Source organism: Saccopteryx bilineata, chromosome 3 (genome assembly GCF_036850765.1).
Source record: "Saccopteryx bilineata isolate mSacBil1 chromosome 3, mSacBil1_pri_phased_curated, whole genome shotgun sequence".
Classification (NCBI taxonomy): Eukaryota; Metazoa; Chordata; class Mammalia; order Chiroptera; family Emballonuridae; genus Saccopteryx; species Saccopteryx bilineata.
In genome coordinates this window covers 265416752-265428221 of record NC_089492.1, presented here as the reverse complement: position 1 = coordinate 265428221, position 11470 = coordinate 265416752, and the positions used below count along the sequence as shown (strand labels likewise).

At 47.5% G+C, this 11470-nt stretch overlaps 1 protein-coding gene across 1 annotated transcript in view; it reads left to right on the top strand.

Moving 5' to 3' along the window:
* Positions 1-3383: 3383 nt before the first annotated feature.
* The window catches only part of THRAP3 (thyroid hormone receptor associated protein 3), a 67350-nt gene continuing 59263 nt past the window's right edge, over positions 3384-11470 (top strand). The window contains exon 1 of the mRNA XM_066269643.1: positions 3384-3540. The gene's annotated coding sequence lies outside the window, so the exon portion shown is untranslated. The remainder of the gene's footprint in view (positions 3541-11470) is intronic.

Sequence of the window (11470 nt, the reverse complement as noted above, 5' to 3'; positions counted from 1 at the left end):
CACAGCCTTCATGTATTGAGAAGATGCTCTAACCCAGTGGTCCCCAACCTTTTTTGAGCCACGGACCGGTTTAATGTCAAAATATTTTCACAAACCGGCCTTTAGGGTGGGACGGATAAATGCACAAAATAAAATTATGCGACCAGCGTAAAAACTGGTATTTTTAAATATAATTGTCGAACTTAAGAGACAAGCATCAAGAGTGAGTCTTAGGTGGATGTAACAGAGGGAATCTGATAATTTTTTTAAAAATAAAACATCGTTCAGACTTAAATATAAATAAAACAGAAATAATGTAAGTTATTCTTTCTCTGTGGACTGGTACCAAATGGCCCACAGACTGGTACTGGTCCGCGGCCCGGGGGTTGGGGACCACTGCTCTAACCAACTGAACTATCAGGCCAGGGAAGGAGTATCACAGGTACTTTGCATTATAGCAGTCACATGAACACATTTATGGACACTGAACTTTGAATTCTATGTATACTTTTCACGTGTCATGAAATATTAGTCTTCTATTATTTTTTTTTGAGAGGGATAGACAAAAAGGGTGAGAGAGAATGGGGGGGAGAGAGTGAGAAGCATCAACTTGTAGTTGCTTCACTTTAGTTGTTCACTGATTGTTTCTTGTATATGCCTTGATGGTGAGAGGGAGGAGTTCAAGCAAAGCCATGACTCCTTGTTCAAGCCAGTGACCTTGGGCTCAAGCCAGTGATTTTTGGGCTCAAGTCAGCAACCTTGGGATCATGTCAATGATCCCACGCTCAACCTTGAGGTTATGAACCAGGAACTTCAGCATCCCAGCTCAACACTTTATCCACTGTGCCACCACTGATCAGGCCACATTTTTTTTGTTTACTGTTTCTCTCCTGGGCTTCTAATACAGGGCTTTGCTCATACTAGTTGCTCAATAAGCGAATGGAGTGATAGGTGTTCTTTTTCTTGAGGGGAGCTCAAAACTTAGTGGAGAATACAAACATGTAAAGAACTCCACAATTAACTAGGTAATGCCATATTGGAGGAAGAAGAGTTCTATTTTTGGTAGGTTTAGTTTGAGATAACAGTGGGAACTCAAGAGTATGGTGATTCTCAAACATCTGGAACTGAGTTGATGCTAAGATGTAGATACAGTGTAAAATGCATAAAAGACATATAAAAGCTACCTGAGTATGCCACATTAGTCAAGGAGAGAGGTCACTCAGGGAAAAAGGCTGAATGAAGAGAGGAGAAGGAAGAGGCTGGAACTGTAGGGTAAGTTTCTGGGCCAGGGAAGGGCCAGAGGTGGGAGAGAGTTAAGAAAAGATCTGAGATTTCTTAGGTCGCCAAAGGAGGGCCACACACGGCCTGATGAGTGGGGTTTTTTTTTGTTTTGTTTTGTGGCAGAGACAGAGAGAGTCAGAGAGAAGGACAGATAGGGACAGACAGACAGGAAGGGAGAGAGATAAGAAACATCAATTCTTCGTTGGGGCTCCTTAGTTGTTCATTGATTGCTTTCTCATATGTGCCTTGACAGGGGCAGGGGTACTGCAGACTGAGTTACCCCTTGCTTGAGCCAGCGACCTTGGGCTCAAGCTGGTGAGCCTCGCTCAAACCAGATGAGCCCGTGCTCAAGCTGGCGACTTCGGGGTCTTGAACCTGGGTCTTCCATATCCCAGTCTGACGCTCTATCCACTGCATCACCACTTGGTCAGACCAAGGCCTGATGAGTTTTATAAGAAATTTATGTATGCATCTGCAATCAGATGGGCTGAGACCCTAGTGGCGTCTGCAGCAAGAAAATGAGAAGCTTTAGCCTACATGGGACAGGGGTTGGCGGCACTTCCAGTCCCAGCGTGAAAACTTCCGTTACCAGTGATAGTTAAACAATGGGAAAGGGGGGTTGGTTCTGAGAAGTGAAGGGGAAGAGACTAACTGGAAGGATGTCCGAGGGTCCAGAGGAGGTAAGATATCAGGATTGCTCAGGTGGAGAGTTACGGGACCTGCCCTGGTGCTGAATCACCTAAAGTTCAATCAAGTCTAGTTGAGGCTTTTGTTAGGGGCCCTGGTCCCGAACCTAACAAGTTTCAGCAGAGTGTATTTTATTTTATTATCCTTTTTTTTTTTTTTAAGAGAGGAGAGAGAGAGGGAGAGAGAGAGACAGAGAGGGAGAGAAAGAAGGGGGAAGGAACTGGAAGCATCAACTCCCATATGTGCCTTAACCAGGCAAGCCCAGGGTTTTGAACCTGCGACCTCAGCATTTCCAGGTCAACGCTTTATCCACTGCGCCACCACAGGTCAGGCCCAGCAGAGTGTATTTTATTTGATGTGGCAGGGTCTGAGACTTGAATTAAGCTTGGTGAGCTCTCCCCCTCCTCAAAGAACAGTAGATTCTTTCAATATTTATCCATATTTACTTTGCCTTGGGGATGCAGAAATCTATCAAAACTGATCTCTGTTCTCAGAGTTGACATCTGGTGGGGAAGACCAACACTGGCCCTGATACGGAATAAAGTGCAAAGGTACAATAGGAGTACAGAGACAAGAAGGAGCTAGTCCACTTGGAAGGCTTCACAGAAGAGGTGACATCTGAGCCCAGTCTTTAACGGTTGGGAAATCGGCCCGTGCAAAACCCTGATAAGTGCAGTGGTTCACAAACTTGCCTGTGCGTAAGAACCTCGGGAGAGGTCTGTTTATAATGTAGATTCCAAGGCTACATTCCCAAGGAAACTGGTTCAACAGATGAGTGTTGCCCATTTTAAGAAGCTTTACAGGACCCACTTTCAGAAAACCTCTTCCTATGCTCCCATTGTTATTGAAGGCGGGGCTGGGGAGGAGGAGCGGTGGCGGGAGATGAGGCTGGAGAGAGGTTTGACAATGCGTGCTCCTGGATCCCCCGAGATCACTATCACAACAAAACTCCATTTTGAGTTGCGCTTTCAGGGTACTAGACGCTCTCATGGCCGTAAGTTTGTCTAAGCCTTGCAAGAAGCCTGGTGGGTAGAAGTTACGAATTTCATTTCATAAGGGAGGAAATAGGCTCAACAACCGGAGACGATTTGCTCAAGGTCACAAAGCGAGACGTGGCCCGGTATAGACTGAAAACCAGGAGACTGGATTATCAATTCAGAGACTTTTCACAGCCAAAGCAGGCCGCCAGTGGGTGGGACCCGAGTCCTTCCTCTCGGCTGGTTCCAAAATGGTGGGGGCAGTGGCGTCAGCAACACCTCCGCCCCTTCCGTCCACCTCCCTCCTTCTTCCCTTGGCCAACCAGGCTGGGGGAGGGGATGCAACGGAGCAACACGTGACTGCCGACTACCTGGCGCGTGACGCAAAACGGCGGGCCCAACACTCGACCTGTCTTGTGGGAAACGTAGTTCACTACACCGTCAAGTTGGCAAAGAAAGACGGGTCTGCGACTACATTTCCCAGGAGGGAGCGCGGCGACGTTTTCGCTGCTGCCGTCGGAGAGCGGAGACGCGGGGCGCGCTGTCGGGCGGGGGCGAGGTTCGGGCCGGTTGTGCCGTTGCGAGGCTGCAGCTGCGATCGCTGCGGTGGGCCGAGGTGAGTGAGGGCCTCTAGGGAACCGGACAGCTAGACTGGCTCTAGTAATTTCGTCTTTTATCTTTTCACCGCGGCGGCTGGGTCAGGTTCCCCAGGCCGCCTGACGCCGAGCCTACCCCCTGGCCTCCTCTGAGCGGGCCCTGCTCCCTCCGGCTCCTCCCCTTCCCCGCCCTACTGGGTTTCCCCTCGCTTCGGCCTAGTTCCCGACTCTCAGGGCTGCTTTTTCTCCCTAGCAGCTCCTACCCTTCTTTCTCTCTCCTCGTTGAAGGCTGCCGGGGAGCAGCCCCCTATCTCCTGCCTCTTCCTCGTTAGTTGTATGAACCCGGTTACCTCATTATTTAGATTTCTCCTTTCTCTGGAACTCTTGAGTGCCTCCCCCCACCCCCCCGCCTTCCTCCAACACATATAGTCTCCATTGGCCTGGTTCTGTCTTCCCCTAGGGCGCATGTGGCTGGCACTCTTGCGTCCTTTTTGCCGTGTGGCCAGAGAAGGCATGGTCCAAATTTATCTGCCTTGGGAACATGTGTGCCCCCATTTTTGTTTCAGTTTCTTGGGCTGGAGGTGAGAACGACTTGCATTCCAGTGATAATCGGCGTGTGTTCTGCTTATATGAGGCAATTTTCTTGCCTTTCTAAACAACTTTTTATCAGCTTTATTTGCTTTTCTAAATCTTAGGGGAGGAGCATGGCGGCCGGAGCTGGCGAGGAGCGCTGGCGCCCAGAAGTTGGAAGCCATCAGTGGTAGTACAGTGTTTACAGGGAGGTTGTTAATTGGATAGAAAGAAAAGCCTCTGAGAGTGTGGTAGAGCCTGGCGGGAGAGAGAGCCAGTGAAGCTTCTGCTGGCAGCAGAATAGAAGGATCCTGGATCCAGCTTGCCTGAATTCAAAATTTGGCACTGCTAGCTTTTTTTTTTTTTTTTTTAAATGATTATTTATTGATTTTAGCGAGAGAGAGAGGGAGAGAGAGAGACAGGAACATCGATTAGGTAACCTTTGCACTTCGGCCGATGTAACCAACCAACTGAGCTACCCGGCTAGCTTTGGATTTTACGTCAGGGGGCTTAATTTTTAGGTATCTCCGTTACCTTATCTGCAAAACAGCTATAACAGTAACTGCTTTATAGGATTATTAAGATTAAGATTAAATTGGAAACCTCGTAGTTCATTACCTGACGTGTATAAACACTGTTGTTATCACCATCATTTGTAGGATTTCTAGATTGTGGGTCCCTAGTGGAAAGGCATGTGTTGCACCATCATTTTCATTCTCCTTCAACTGACCCTTTCTTTTTTTTGTGAAAATACTCTGTTGTCAGTCCTACATAGTACCTGGACAGTTTTGTATGTATTATATGTAGACATTTATATTAAAGATCCATAAACAGTTGCTGCCATGAACAACTTGTGGAGCGAATTGAGCTTGCTTCTTCACTGGAAAGTGTGTTTTATGAACTAATGTACCCACTTTAGCAATATCAAAAACTTTCTGCAGCTGTTTAGGCTTGATTGTATTTTGTAGAAGGGGGGTGAGTTAGAGTTTCTATAAGAAATGTTAACAGAAAATCTTTATGTCCAATACTGTTCCATTAAAAAAAAACACATTTATTTATTAATTTTAGAGAGAGGGAGAGAGAAACATTGACCTCTTCTTGTATGTGCCCTGATCAGGGATCAAACCTACAACCACTGTACATCTGGGACAATGCTCTAACTATTGTAACTAACTAACCAAGCTAGTCGGCCAGGGCAGTTTCTTTTTCTTTTTTTAAACCTTTTACAAGAGGGAAAGCTTTTCAGTTTTGGAGACTGATGTTTTTAGTCTGAGGACTAGGTCCAGTCCAGTTTTGGTGGTGGCAGTAATAGCAGCTGCAGTTCTTTAGCATATTTAACTTCAAGTACAGGTTTGTTTTTTTTTTTAATTTCTCATTAATTTTTGAGAGGGAGAGAGAAAGAGAAGCATCAACTCATTGTTCCACTTAGTTGCATACTCTGGTTGTTTCTTGTGTATGCCCTTAATGAGGGTCGAACCAGTGATCTGGGCATGCTGAGACGGTGGCCGACGCTCTATCCACTGCTCCACTGCGTCACTGCCTGGTCAGGCTTTTTTTTTTTTTTTTAAATCTTATATGTATATATCGACTTGGGAGAGAAACATTGATTTGCCACTCTACCCATTTATGCACTCATTGGTTGATTCCTTTGTGTGTCCTGATGAGGGACTGAACCCACAACCCTGATGTATTGGGAAGATGCTGTAACTAACTTAGCTATCTGACCAAGGAAAGTACAGGTATTTTTTTAAATTTGGTTTAGCCAGTGTTGTTATGGATGGTTAAAGCAGTGTCCTTTTTTGTGCCTGGAAATTGGAGGGAAGAAGCTTGAAGTATTTCTGAGATTAGCACTGAGATGGGGAGAGATGAGGCTGACTGAGAGAAAGCATAAAAGACATAGGTTTATTTTCAAAGATTTAGTTTTTGGAATGGTGGTCTTTTTTATTTTTATTTATTTTTTTATTATTTTTATAATCACTTTTATTTAAATTTTTCTTTTTATTATTTATTTTTACAGAGAGTGAGTGAGAGAGAGGGTTAGACAGGGACAGACAGACAGGAACGAAGAGAGATGAGAAGCATCAATCATCAGTTCTTCATTGTGTGTTGTGACACCTTAGTTGTTCATTGATTGCTTTCTCATATGTGCCTTGACCGCGGGCCTTCAGCAGACCGAGTAACCCCTTGCTGGAACCAGTGACCTTGGGTTCAAGCTCGTGGGCTTTTGCTCAAACCAGATGAGCCAGCGCTCAAGCTGGCGACCTCGGGGTCTCGAACCTGAGACCTTGCATCCCAGTCCGACGCTCCATCCAACTGCACCACTGCCTGGTCAGGCTGGTCTTTTTTATTTTTAAAGTGTGCATGCGAGAGGGAGACAGAGAGACAGGAAGGGAGAGAGATGAGAAGCATCAATTCTTTGTTGCAGCACCTTAGTTCATCAATTGCTTTCTCATATGTGCCTTGACCGGGGAGGGGGGGGGCTACAACTGAGTGAGTGACCCCTTGCTCAAGCCAGCAACCTTTGGGCTTAAGCCAGTTACAGTGGGGTTGTGTCTATGATCCCATGCTCAAGCCAGTGAACTTGGGGTTTCGAACCTGGGTCCTTCTGTGTCCCAATCCAACACTCTATCCACTGTGCCACCTCTTGGTCAAGCAAGAATCTTAATTAACATGCTACCCTGTTGCTCTTTGGGCATAGCTGTGGAAGTGTGATTGATTGAAGGAAGCGTGGTTAATGCTATTCTCAGATTTTTTTTTCTTTTTTTCTGTTTTTTTTTTTTTGTATTTTTCTGTAGTTGGAAATGGGGAGGCAGTCAGACAGACTACCGCATGCACCCGACCGGGATCCACCTGGCATGCCCACCAGGGGGCGATGCTGTGCCCATCTGGGGTGTTGCTCTGTTGCAACCCAGAGCCATTCTAGCACCTGAGGCAGAGGCCATAGAACCATTCTCAGCTCCTGGGGCAACTTTGCTCCAATGGTGCCTTGGCTGTGGGAGGGAAAGAGAGAGACAGAGAGGAAGGAGAGGGGGAGGGGTGGAGAAGCAGATGGGCGCTTCTCCTGTGTGCCCTGGCCGGGAATTAAACCCGGGATTCCTGCATGCCAGGCCGACGCTCTACCACTGAGCCAACTGGCCAGGGCCATATTCTCAGATTTTGATGGATTGCTTCACATACTCATTCTGTAAACATCTGAGATAAATTCAGTATTTGACTGGTTGATTCAACAAATAGTGCCTGAGAACCTAACATCTACGAGCCCCTGTGCTAGGCTCTGGGAGCACAGAGGAGGTTTTGCCTTTTGGGATTTACAGTCCAGTGGGAGAAGATACACAGGTAAGCAACTAAATTACAAGTTGAGAAAAGTGATGTGGATGTATTAAGCAGGGGACTCCAATAGACACTAAAAAAAGAAAAGACCTAAGGGTGGTCATAGAAGTTCTTTTTATTGGGAGTAAAGAGACAGTTTTGTAGGATATCAAGAGGAGAGCGTTCCAGGTGGAGGGAACAAGTGCCCAAACTTGAAGATGATAAGAATTAAGCTTTCAGAACTGCAAAGGGGTCAGGTGTGCCTGACACATAGTGAAAAGAGTGGTTAAAGATGAAGGTGGAGACCCTGGCCGGCTGGCTGAGTGAATAGAGCGTTGGCCCAGCTGCAGACATCCCAGGCATGATCCCGGGTAAGGGCACATGTGAGAAGCAATGATCTGCTTTTCTTCCTCTCCTCCTTTTCTCTCTTCCCCTCTTGCAACCAGTGGCTCAATTGATTTGAGTGTTGGCCCCTGGCACTGAGGACAGCTTTGTTGATTCGAGCATCAGCCCCAGACAGGGTTGCCGGGTGGATCCCAATCTGGGTGCATGTGGGAGTTTATTTCCCCTCTCACTTAAAAAAAGAAAAGAGATGAAGATGGAGAGGTAAGGTTGTTTAGGGAAGCCATTGAAACCTTGAGTTGCCATCTGATTTGTATTTTTTTAATTTTTAAAAAATTTTTTCATTTTAGAGAGGAGAAGGAGAGACGGAGAGAGAGAGAGAGAGAAGGGGGGGAGGAGCTGGAGGCATCAACTCCCATATGTACCTTGACCAGGCAAGCCCAGGGTTTTGAATCGGCGACCTCAGTATTTCCAGGTCGTCACTTTATCCACTGCACCACCACAGGTCAGGCTGATTTGTATTTTAAAACCACTTTTGGCCCTGGCTCGTTGGCTTAGTGGTAGAGCATTGGCCCGGTGTATGGAGGTCCTGGGTTCGATTCCTGGCCAGGGCACACAGGAGAAGCGCCCATCTGCTTCTCCACCCCCTCCCCTCTCCTTCCTCTCTGTCTCTCCCCCTCCTGCAGCTGAGGCTCCATTGGAGCAAAGTTGGCCTGGGCGCCGAGGGTGGCTCCTTGGCTTCCACCTCAGGCACTAGAATGGCTCTGGTTGCTGCTGAGCAATTCCCCAGAGGGGCAGAGCATTGCCCCCTGGTAGGCGTGCCGGGTGGATCCCAGTCAGGCGTATGGAGGAGTCTGCCCTTCTGCCGTGCCCCCCCTTCTCACTTTGGAAAACTACAAAAAAAAACCCAAAACACTGCAGAAGTATGGGAAATGGATGGTGCGGGATTTCAGTTAAGAGGCCGTGTACTAGTCCAGGCTGGATATGGTAGTTGCCTGAAATAGATTGATGGAGTAGGATGTATTCTTGGAGTAGACAGAGGGTCAGAGAGTTTAGAAATTACGTAGGTTTAATATTTTCTGATCCTGGTGGGATTGCTTGGTTATTTATAATGTTTTCTGGTCCTGGCGGGGTTGCTCGGTTGGTTAGCACATCATCCCCAATTATCAAGGTTGCAGGTTTTGATCTATGGTCAGGGGACAAACAGGAATCAACCAGTGAATGCATAAATAAGTGGAACAACAAATTGTTTCTCTCCCTCCCTCCTACCCTCTCCCCTACCTTTTGCCCTCCTTCCTCCCCCTCCCCTTCCTCTGTTAATTCAATAAATAATAAAAAAATCTCTAGAGCAGGATATTCTTTTCATTAAAATTAAAAAAAATTTTAGTGATTTTAGAGAGAAACATTGGTTTGTTGTTCTTCCCATTCATGCAGTCACTGATTGACCCAGTATGTGCCCTGACCAAAGATTGAACCTGAAACTTTGGCATATCACCATGACTCTTAACTATCTGCACTACCTGGCCAGAGCTAGAACAGAATATTCTTTTTTTTTTTCCCTGAAGTGAGAAGTGAGGAGGCAGACACTCCCTTATGCCCCCCCCCATCCACCTGGCATGCCCACCAGGGGGCAATGCTCTGCCCATCAAGGGCGTTGCTCTGTTGCAACCAGAGCCATTCTAGTACCTTAGGCGGAGGCCATGGAGCCATGCTCTTTGCAGAGCCAACTTTGCTCCAATGGAGGCTTGCCTTGGCTGTGGGAGGGGAAGAGAGAGAAGGGGAAAGGGGAGGGGGAAGGGTGGAGAAGCAGATGGATGCTTCTCCTGTGTGCGCTGGCTGGTAATCAAACCGGGGCCACCACAGGCCCGGCCGACACTCTAATGCTGAGCCAACTGGCCAGGGCTAGAACAGGATTTTTTTTTTTTTTTTTGCAGACAGAGTCAGAGAGAGGGATAGACAGGGACAGACAGGAACAGAGAGATGAGAAGCATCAATCGTTTTTCGTTGCGCATTGTGGCGCCTTAGTTGTTCATTGATTGCTATCTCATATGTGCCTTGACCATGGGCCTTCAGCAGACTGAGAAACCCCTTGCTCGAGCCAGCGACCTTGGGTCCAAGCTGGTGAGCTCTTTGCTCAAACCAGATGAGCCCATGTTCAAGCTGGCGAGCTCGGGGTCTCGAACCTGGGTCTTCAGCATCCCAGTCCAACGCTCTATCCACTGCTCTACCGCCTGGTCAGGCTAGAACAGGATGTTCTTAATCTGAGGTCCATGGGCTGCAGGGTGCCCATGAACTCTAAAATTTTTGTGAGGGAGTGCATGTTTTCGAAGAAAGGGTTGTTACCATATTCATTAGTGTTACAGTGTTAAGAACTACTGCTCTAGAGTGGTTTTTTTTTTTTTTTTTGGTATATATTTTTCTGAAGTTGGAAATGGGGAGGCAGTCAGACTCCGCATGCGCCTGACCAGGATCCACCTGGCACGCCCACCAGGGGGCGATGCTCTGCCCATCTGGGGCGTTGCTCTGTTGCAACAGAGCCATTCTAGCGCCTGAGGCAGAGGCCATAGAGCCATCCTCAGCACCCGGGCCAACTTTGCTCCAGTGGAGCCTCGGCTGCGGGAGGGGAAGAGAGAGACAGAGAGGAAGGAGAGGGGAAGGAGTGGAGAAGCAGATGGGCGCTTCTCCTGTGTGCCCTGGCCGGGAATCGAACCCGGGACTCCTGCACGCCAGGCTGACGCTCTACCACTGAGCCATTCGGCCAGGGCTCTAGAGTGTTTAATGTAGGTTTATAATCCATAAAAAACTAATTGGAAAAAAAAAAACTAATTGCCCACAGTTTACCAGGAGAGTAGATAAGAATCATGCCTTACTGGTGGTGGTGCAGTGGATAGAGCAGGGGTCGGGAACCTTTTTGGCCGAGAGAGCCATGAACACCACATATTTTAAAATGTAATTTCGTGGGAGCCATACAATGACCCGTGTATGTTATGTGTTATCCAATAAAAATTTGGTGTTACCTGACCAGGTGGTGGCACAGTGGATAGAGCGTCGGACTGGGATGCGGAAGGACCCAGGTTCGAGACCTCAAGGTCGCCAGCTTGAGCGCAGGCTCATCTGGCTTGAGCAAAGAGCTCACCAGCTTGGACCCAAGGTCGCTGGCTCCAGCAAGGGGTTACTCAGTCTGCTGAAGGCCTGTGGTCAAGGCACATGTGAGAAAGCAATCAATGAACAACTAAGAAGTCGCAATGCGCAATGAGAAACTGATGATTGATGCTTCTCTCTTTCTTGGTTCCTGTCTGTCTGTCCCTTTCTATCTCTGCCTCTGTTTAAAAAAAAAAAAAAAAAATTTGGTGTTGTCCCGGAGTACAGCTGTGATTGGCTCCAGCCACCCACAACCATGAACATGAACTGTAGGAAATGAATGGAGTGTAATACATGAGAATGTTTTATATTTTTAATGGTTATTTTTATTAAGATTTGTCTGCGAGCCAGATGCAGCCATCAAAAGAGCCACATCTGGCTCGCAAGCCATAGATTCCCGACCCCTGGGATAGAGGGTAGACTTGGGTGCTGAAGTCCCAGGTTCGAAATCCTGAGGTAGCCAGCTTGAGCCACACACCCTCCCACCACCGCTGTGGGCCCCCCCCCCCCATCACCTCCCTATCCCCATCAAAGCACATATGAGAAGCAATCAGTGAACAACTAAAGTGCCTCAACAACAAGTTGATA